Genomic DNA, 7,680 nt, shown 5'->3' on the forward strand with positions numbered 1-7,680 from the left:
CAAAAGTAGATGGGGTGTTTGTTTAAATTATATTTTTCAACAAAAAGGAATGGAGATAATTTGCAAGGCAATTTCTTTTCCTGTATGGGCAGAACTTTTTATGTTTAAAAAAGAAGAGATGAGTGGAATATCCGACAGCAAGGCCCCGGCCTCAGCACACCGGTTACTATGCGGTACGACCATGTTGGGCAAGGACAAACACACCCTGTTTGTCATCTGCCTGGGTGTCAAGCACAGGGAAGCAGAGTTCAACGACCCCCAGTCATGCACCCATTGTGTTTTTTGTTGTTGCTGCTAACACCCTCCACCAGAGAGTGCAGAGAGCAGCCCAACGTAGTTTGTCTCCCACTCTTAACTCGAGCAGGTAGACTGCCTTGCACCCCCAGCCCTCATGGGCCAACGTCTTGGATGGCTACCCCTAGGACCTTCACCCACTTTTTCAGGGCTTGGCCCCAGAAGAGGGGGGAAAGGGACCTCGTCATCGACGATGGCGAGGGTATGACCAACATCCTTCAGGCAGCGGAGAAAGAAGAGGACGAGGAGATACAAGCCGCTCGGCCCTCATCTGCCCTTTGTGTGGTACAACGGGAGAACTCCCCTCTCCGTCCCAGGCAAACAACTTCTCCAAACTTGCGTGGTGGAAGCCAAACTCAATTGGGATAAACTGGCATGCTCCAAACCTGACTATCCGTAAACAAAAAAACATAATAATTATATGTCGCCTGGTTTGCTTAATATAAGGAATTTGAAATGATTCATACTTTTTCTTTTCATACTTAATAAGTATATTACAGAAATTACATTTACTTTTGATATTTACGTATATTTAAAACCAAATACTTTTAGACTTTTACTCAATTTGTATTTTACTGGTGACTTTTACTTAAGTAATTTGCAATTAGGGTATCTTTACTTTTACTCAAGTATGAAAATTGAATACTTATTTCACCACTGGGGTAGGCCGAGTAGCCACGATTCCCGGGTCACACACACTTTTCAGATCCCCTAACAGGGGCCAGCAGTAGGGAAAAAGGTCCTTCGAAAAAGGTTCCACTGATTTAATTTCCCTGTCGGTGCCCGACCTAGGGGCACACCTCCTGCGGCAGAGAGGGGCAGGCAACAGTTCACTCCATGTTCTCTGGCCTGCCTCTTCTCAGGTGGAGCACAGACTCCCCCGATACTGGCGGCAGAGAGCCAGCTTGGGTTCTACTCCCAGTACTTCCTGTTTCCCAAAAAAGGGAGTGGGGGTTTGCCCCTTTCTAGACCTACAGGTCCTCAACAGCTAACTGATGAAGTTCAAATTCTGTATGCTTACATTCAACATGCTCTCTCGCTCTATTCATCAAGGTGACTGGTTCACCTCAGTCAACCTGCAGGATGCTTATTATCACATAAGCATCCTGCCAGCACACAGGACGTTTCTAAGGTTTGCTTTTCAAGGCACAGCCTACAAATTTCTCACTGTCCCATTCGGGCTAGCACAATCTTCCCGAATTTTCAGCAAGTGTGTAGAGGCTAAGAAAGGTTAGGAAACCAGTGGCTGAGAGTATAGAACAGAATGTAATGCTGGATTCTCACACTTATCAGTCCCCCCCCTTTTGCTGATGTAACAGCCTCCACTCTTCTGGTAAGGCTTTCCACTAGATGTTAAGATTTCCCTTCGCTGGAACTAAGGGGCCTAGCCCGAACTATGAAAAACAGCCCCCAGTCCATTATTCCTCTTCCAACAAACTTTACAGTTGACATGAAGCATTGAGGCAGGTAGACGTTACCCTGGCATCCGCCAAATCCAGATTTGCCAGATGGTGAAGTGTGATTCGTTACTCCAGAGAACACGTTTCCACTTCTCCAGTGTCCAATGACGGCGAGCTTTACACCACTCCAGCCAATGCTTGGCATTGCGCATGGTGATCTTAGGCTTGTGTGCAGCTGCTCGGCCATGGAAACCCATTTCATGAAGCTCCCGACGAACAGTTATTGTGCTGACGTTGCTTCCAGAGGCAGTTTGGAACTCGGTAGTGAGTGTAGCAACCGAGGACAGACGATTTATACGCGCTACACGCTTAAGCACTCGGCGGCCCCGTTCTGTGGCATACCACTTTGCGAGTAAGCTGTTGTTGCTCCTAGATGTTTCCACGTCACAATAACAGCACATACAGTTGACCAGGGCAGCTGAAGGAGGGCAGAAATGTAATAATGTAATAAACTGACTTGTTGGAAAGGTGGCATCCTATGACGGTGCCACGTTGAAATTCACTGAGCTCTTCAGTAAGGCCCTTCTACTGTCAATGTTTGTCTATGGAGATTGCATGGCCGTATGCTCGATTTTATACACCTGTCAGCAACGGAATAGCCGAATCCACTAATTTGAAGGGTTGTCCACAAACATTTGTGTATACAGTGCCTTGCGAAAGTATTTGGCCCCCTTGAACTTTGCAAACTTTTGCCACATTTCAGGCTTCAAACATAAAGATATAAAACTGTATTTTTTTGTGAAGAATCAACAACAAGTCGGACACAATCATGAAGTGGAAAGTTAATACTTTGTAGCTGTTATGCAGGTGAATGAGGACCCAAAAGCGACTTGGCGAAAACAGAGTTTTTAATCCAGTAAAGTTACTATACAAACAAAAGGCATAATACTACTCGTAATGACGAGAACAGACTGGAGACTTGATCAAGAACTGCAGGTTGCCTCGGGAAGGCACTTGAACCTAGCAGACTCAGACACCTGCTCACCACGCAGCATCTGAGGGAAACACGACACGACAGGGCAATACATAGACACAGCACGGTGAACAATAGATAAGGATCCGACAGGGCAGGAACGGAAAACAAGGAGAGAAATAGGGACTCTAATCAGGGGAAAAGGATCGGGAACAGGTGTGGGAAGACTAAATGATTGATTAGGGGAATAGGAACAGCTGGGAGCAGGAACGGAACGATAGAGAGAAGAGAGAGAGGGAGGGGGAGAGAGAGGGATAGAAAAAGGGAACGAACCTAATAAGACCAGCAGGGGGAAACGAACAGAAGGGAAAGCATAATGACAAGACAATATATGACAAAACATGACAGTAGCGCCACTTTTTACTGCGATTACAGCTGTAAGTCGCTTGGGGTATGTCTCTATCAGTTTTGCACATCGAGAGACTGAAATTTTTCCCATTCCTCCTTGCAAAACAGCTCGAGCTCAGTGAGGTTGGATGGAGAGCATACGTGAACAGCAGTTTTCAGTTCTTTCCACAGATTCTCGATTGGATTCAGGTCTGGACTTTGACTTGGCCATTCTAACACCTGGATATGTTTATTTTTGAACCATTCCATTGTAGATTTTGCTTTATGTTTTGGATCATTGTCTTGTTGGAAGACAAATCTCCGTCCCAGTCTCAGGTCTTTTGCAGACTCCATCAGGTTTTCTTCCAGAATGGTCCTGTATTTGGCTCCATCCATCTTCCCATCAATTTTAACCATCTTCCTTGTCCCTGCTGAAGAAAAGCAGGCCCAAACCATGATGCTGCCACCACCATGTTTGACAGTGGGGATGGTGTGTTCAGGGTGATGAGCTGTGTTGCTTTTACGCCAAACACAACGTTTTGCATTGTTGCCAAAAAGCTCAATTTTGGTTTCATCTGACCAGAGCACCTTCTTCCACATGTTTGGTGTGTCTCCCAGGTGGCTTGTGGCAAACTTTAGATTACACCTTTTATGGATATCTTTAAGAAATGGCTTTCTTCTTGCCACTCTTCCATAAAGGCCAGATTTGTGCAATATACGACTGATTGTTGTCCTGTGGACAGAGTCTCCCACCTCAGCTGTAGATCTCTGCAGTTCATCCAGAGTGATCATGGGCCTCTTGGCTGCATCTCTGATCAGTCTTCTCCTTGTATGAGCTGAAAGTTTAGAGGGACGGCCAGGTCTTGCCAGGTCTGATACTCCTTCCATTTCAATATTATCGCTTGCCAGTACTCCTTGGGATGTTTAAAGCTTGGGAAATATTTTTGTATCCAAATCCGGCTTTAAACTTCTTCACAACAGTATCTCGGACCTGCCTGGTGTGTTCCTTGTTCTTCATGATGCTCTCTGCGCGTTTAACGGACCTCTGAGACTATCATAGTGCAGGTGCATTTATACGGAGACTTGATTACACACAGGTGGATTGTATTTATCATCATTAGTCATTTAGGTCAACATTGGATCATTCAGAGATCCTCACTGAACTTCTGGAGAGAGTTTGCTGCACTGAAAGTAAAGGGGCTGAATAATGTTGCACGCCCAATTTTTCAGTTTTTGATTTGTTCAAAATGTTTGAAATATCCAATAAATGTCGTTCCACTTCATGATTGTGTCCCACTTGTTGTTGATTCTTCACAAAAAAATACAGTTTTATATCTTCATGTTTGAAGCCTGAAATGCGGCAAAAGGTCGCAAAGTTCAAGGGGGCCGAATACCTTCGCAAGGCACTGTATATAGTGTATATAAAGTCATTGAACGCTGGTCATACTGTTGTTTAGTCACTGTGAGTATATATACAGTGCATTCGGAAAGTATTCAGACCTTTTCCACATTTTGTTATGTTACAGCCTTATTCTAAAATTGATTAAATAGTTATTTTCCTCATCAATCTAATACCCCATAATGACAAAGCAAAAACAGGTTTTTAGAAATTTTAGAAATGTATAAATAAAAAACTTAAATCACATTTACCTAAGTATTCCAACCCTTTACTCAGTACTTTGTTGAAGCACCTTAGGCATCAATTACAGCCTTGATTCTTCTTGGGTATGATGCTAGAAGTTTGGCACACATGTATCTTGGGAGTTTCTCCCATTCTTCTCTGCAGATCCTCTCAAGCTCGATCAGGTTAGATGGGAGCATTGCTGCACAGCTATTTTCAGATCCGGGCTCTGGCTGGGCCACTCAGAGACATGTCCCAAAATCACTTCTGCGTTATCTTGGTTGTGGGCTTAGGGTTGTTGTCCTGTTGGAAGGTGAACCTTCGCCCCAGTAAGATGTCCTGAGCAGATTTTCATCAAGGATCTCTCTGTACTTTGCTCTGTTCATCTTTCCCTCGATCCTGACTAGTCTCTTAGTCCCTGCCCCTGAAAAACATCCCCACAGCATGATTTGCTCTAAGGATGGTATTGTCATCTTTCTCTGTTTTGTCATGGTCTGGGAGTCTTTAAGTGCCTTTTGGCAAACTCCAAGCGGACTGTCATGTGCCTTTTACTGAGTAGTGGCTTCTGGAATGTTCTCCAATCTCCACAGAGGAACTCCCTGTCAAAAACATCCCACAGCATGCTCAGTTTCTGCCACTACTTTTCCCCATGCTTCACTGTGCAGAAAAGGATGACCAGATCTGTGCCACAATTGTCTCGGAAGTGATGAGCGGTGCCTGGTTTCCTCTGTTTTTTCATGGTCTGGGAGTCTTTAAGTGCCTTTTGGCAAACTCCAAGCGGACTGTCGATTTCTCATTGTGATTTCGGTCTTTCTGACTGACTCTGCTATGAGTGTCAGCCAACCAGACTGAATGTTGATGATGTAGGCTAAATCAAGTGTTACTCAGATATTATGCCTCTGTTAATATTTAAACAAGGAAGCTTATAGCTACACACACTCGACCGGTGCCTGCATCTCTCAAGTCATGTATGTTTGGATACCGGGCGCGACTAAGGAAAAAGGTGTAACCGGGCGCACACTAGCCGACTGCAATTAGGGGAGTTTTTAGATTTTGGCGGTTCTTGATGTCAAGATACACCCATTGATGCACGTCATTGGTCCGTGCCGTTTCTTTTGAGTCAGGGATAACAGTTGTTGACAACTGTAGCATTTTAGTTAAGCCTAACCCTAACACTTTTCCTAACCTTAACCTGCCACGCCAATTCACCTAACTTGCCACGTTAATTATCCTAACCTGCAACGTTAGTTATCCCAACCTGCAACGTTAGTTATCCTAACCTGCTAAACAAATAATTTGTGTTGAGAAAACCATCAGTCTCATAACACCGGAACTGATCAGTGGCAGGTATCAATGTTCGTTTCCTGATATCAGGGAACACCTACATCAAGAAATGCCTCGAATTGCAGTCTGCAATATATAACACCATATTCCGCGAGCTCCTTGCAGGGCAGATCAACAGGGGCAACCAACCACATGATTACCCTGGAGCACTGGGTTCCGAACAACAATGACAACAACAAAAAATGTATAACAAAAAAAGAAAATTGGGGAATGATACCAACCAGACAAAATGGTACTTTGGAGATTGGAAGGGCAAAGGGACATGTGCTCTGCACAGGTAGAGCCCTATCTGTGCACGTGCCTGCTTACCAATCCTCTGTATCTGAGGTTTTATGCTTCTTGCTGAAGGAAGGCGTTCTCCACTGTTAAGGTCTATCTAGTCGCTATCTCGGTCTGTCATATTTGAAAAGTGGCACTTCGCTTACATCCAGTTCCCAAGCCTTGGGATTTATCTATTGTGCTTGAGGCTATTTCACAGCAGCCTTTTGAGCCGGAGATAAAATATCTCTCATTTCAGATACTTTTGTATATAAAGTGTATGTGGACACCCCTTCAAATTAGTGGATTTGGCTATTTCAACAACATTCGTTGCTGACAGGTGTATAAAATCGAGCACAGAGCCATGAAATCTCCATAGAAAAACATTGGCAGTAGAATGGCCTTAAATGCCACCTTTCTAGCAAGTCAGTTCATCAAACTTCTGCCTTACTGGAGCTGCCCCGGTCAACTGTAAGTGCTGTGATGCGAAAAGTCTAGGAACAACAACGGCTCAGCCGCGAAGTGGTTGGCCACACAAGCTCACAGAAAGGGACCACTGAAGCACGTAGCGCATATAAATTGTCTGTCCTCAGTTGCAACACTCACTACCGAGTTCCAAACTGCTTCTGGAAGTAACTTTAGCGCAATAACTGTTCATTGGGAGCTTCATGGAATGGATTTCCATGGCCGAGCAGCCGCACCCAAGCCTAAGGTCACCTTACGCAATGCCATTTGTCGGCTAGAGTGGTGTAAAGCCCGCCGCCATTGGACTCTGGAGCGTTGAAATGCATTCTCTGGAGTGATGAATGAAGCTTAACCATCTGGCAGTCTGGTGGACGGATCTGGGTTTGGCAGATGCCAGGAGAACATCTACCTGCCCAAATGCATAGTGCCAACTGTAAAGTTTGGTGGATGAGGAATAATGGTCTGGGGCTGTTCATGGTTCGGGCTAGGCCCATTAGTTCCAGCGAAGGGAAATCTTAACTCTAATACATACAATGACATTCTAGATGATTCTGTGCTTTCAGTTTTGTGGCAACAGTTTGGGGAAGGCCCTTTCCTGTTTCAGCATGACAATGCCCCTGTGCACAAAGTGAGGTACATAGAGAAATGGTTTGTCGAGACTGTTGTGGAAGAATTTGACTGTCCTGCACAGAGCCCTAACCTCAACTCTATCGAACAACTTTGGGATGAACGCCAACTGCAATGGAGGCCTAATCGGCCAACATCAGTGCCCAACCTCACTAATGCTTGTGGCTGAATGGAAGCAAGTCCCTGCAGCAATGTTCCAACATCTAGTGGAAAGCCTTACCAGAAGAGTGGAGGCTGTTATAGCTGCAAATGTATGTTTTTAGCAGCAAAATGGGGGCTAACTCCCTTTTAATACCCATGATTTTGGAATG

Source organism: Oncorhynchus gorbuscha, linkage group LG17 (assembly GCF_021184085.1).
Source record: "Oncorhynchus gorbuscha isolate QuinsamMale2020 ecotype Even-year linkage group LG17, OgorEven_v1.0, whole genome shotgun sequence".
Taxonomy (NCBI): domain Eukaryota; kingdom Metazoa; phylum Chordata; class Actinopteri; order Salmoniformes; family Salmonidae; genus Oncorhynchus; species Oncorhynchus gorbuscha.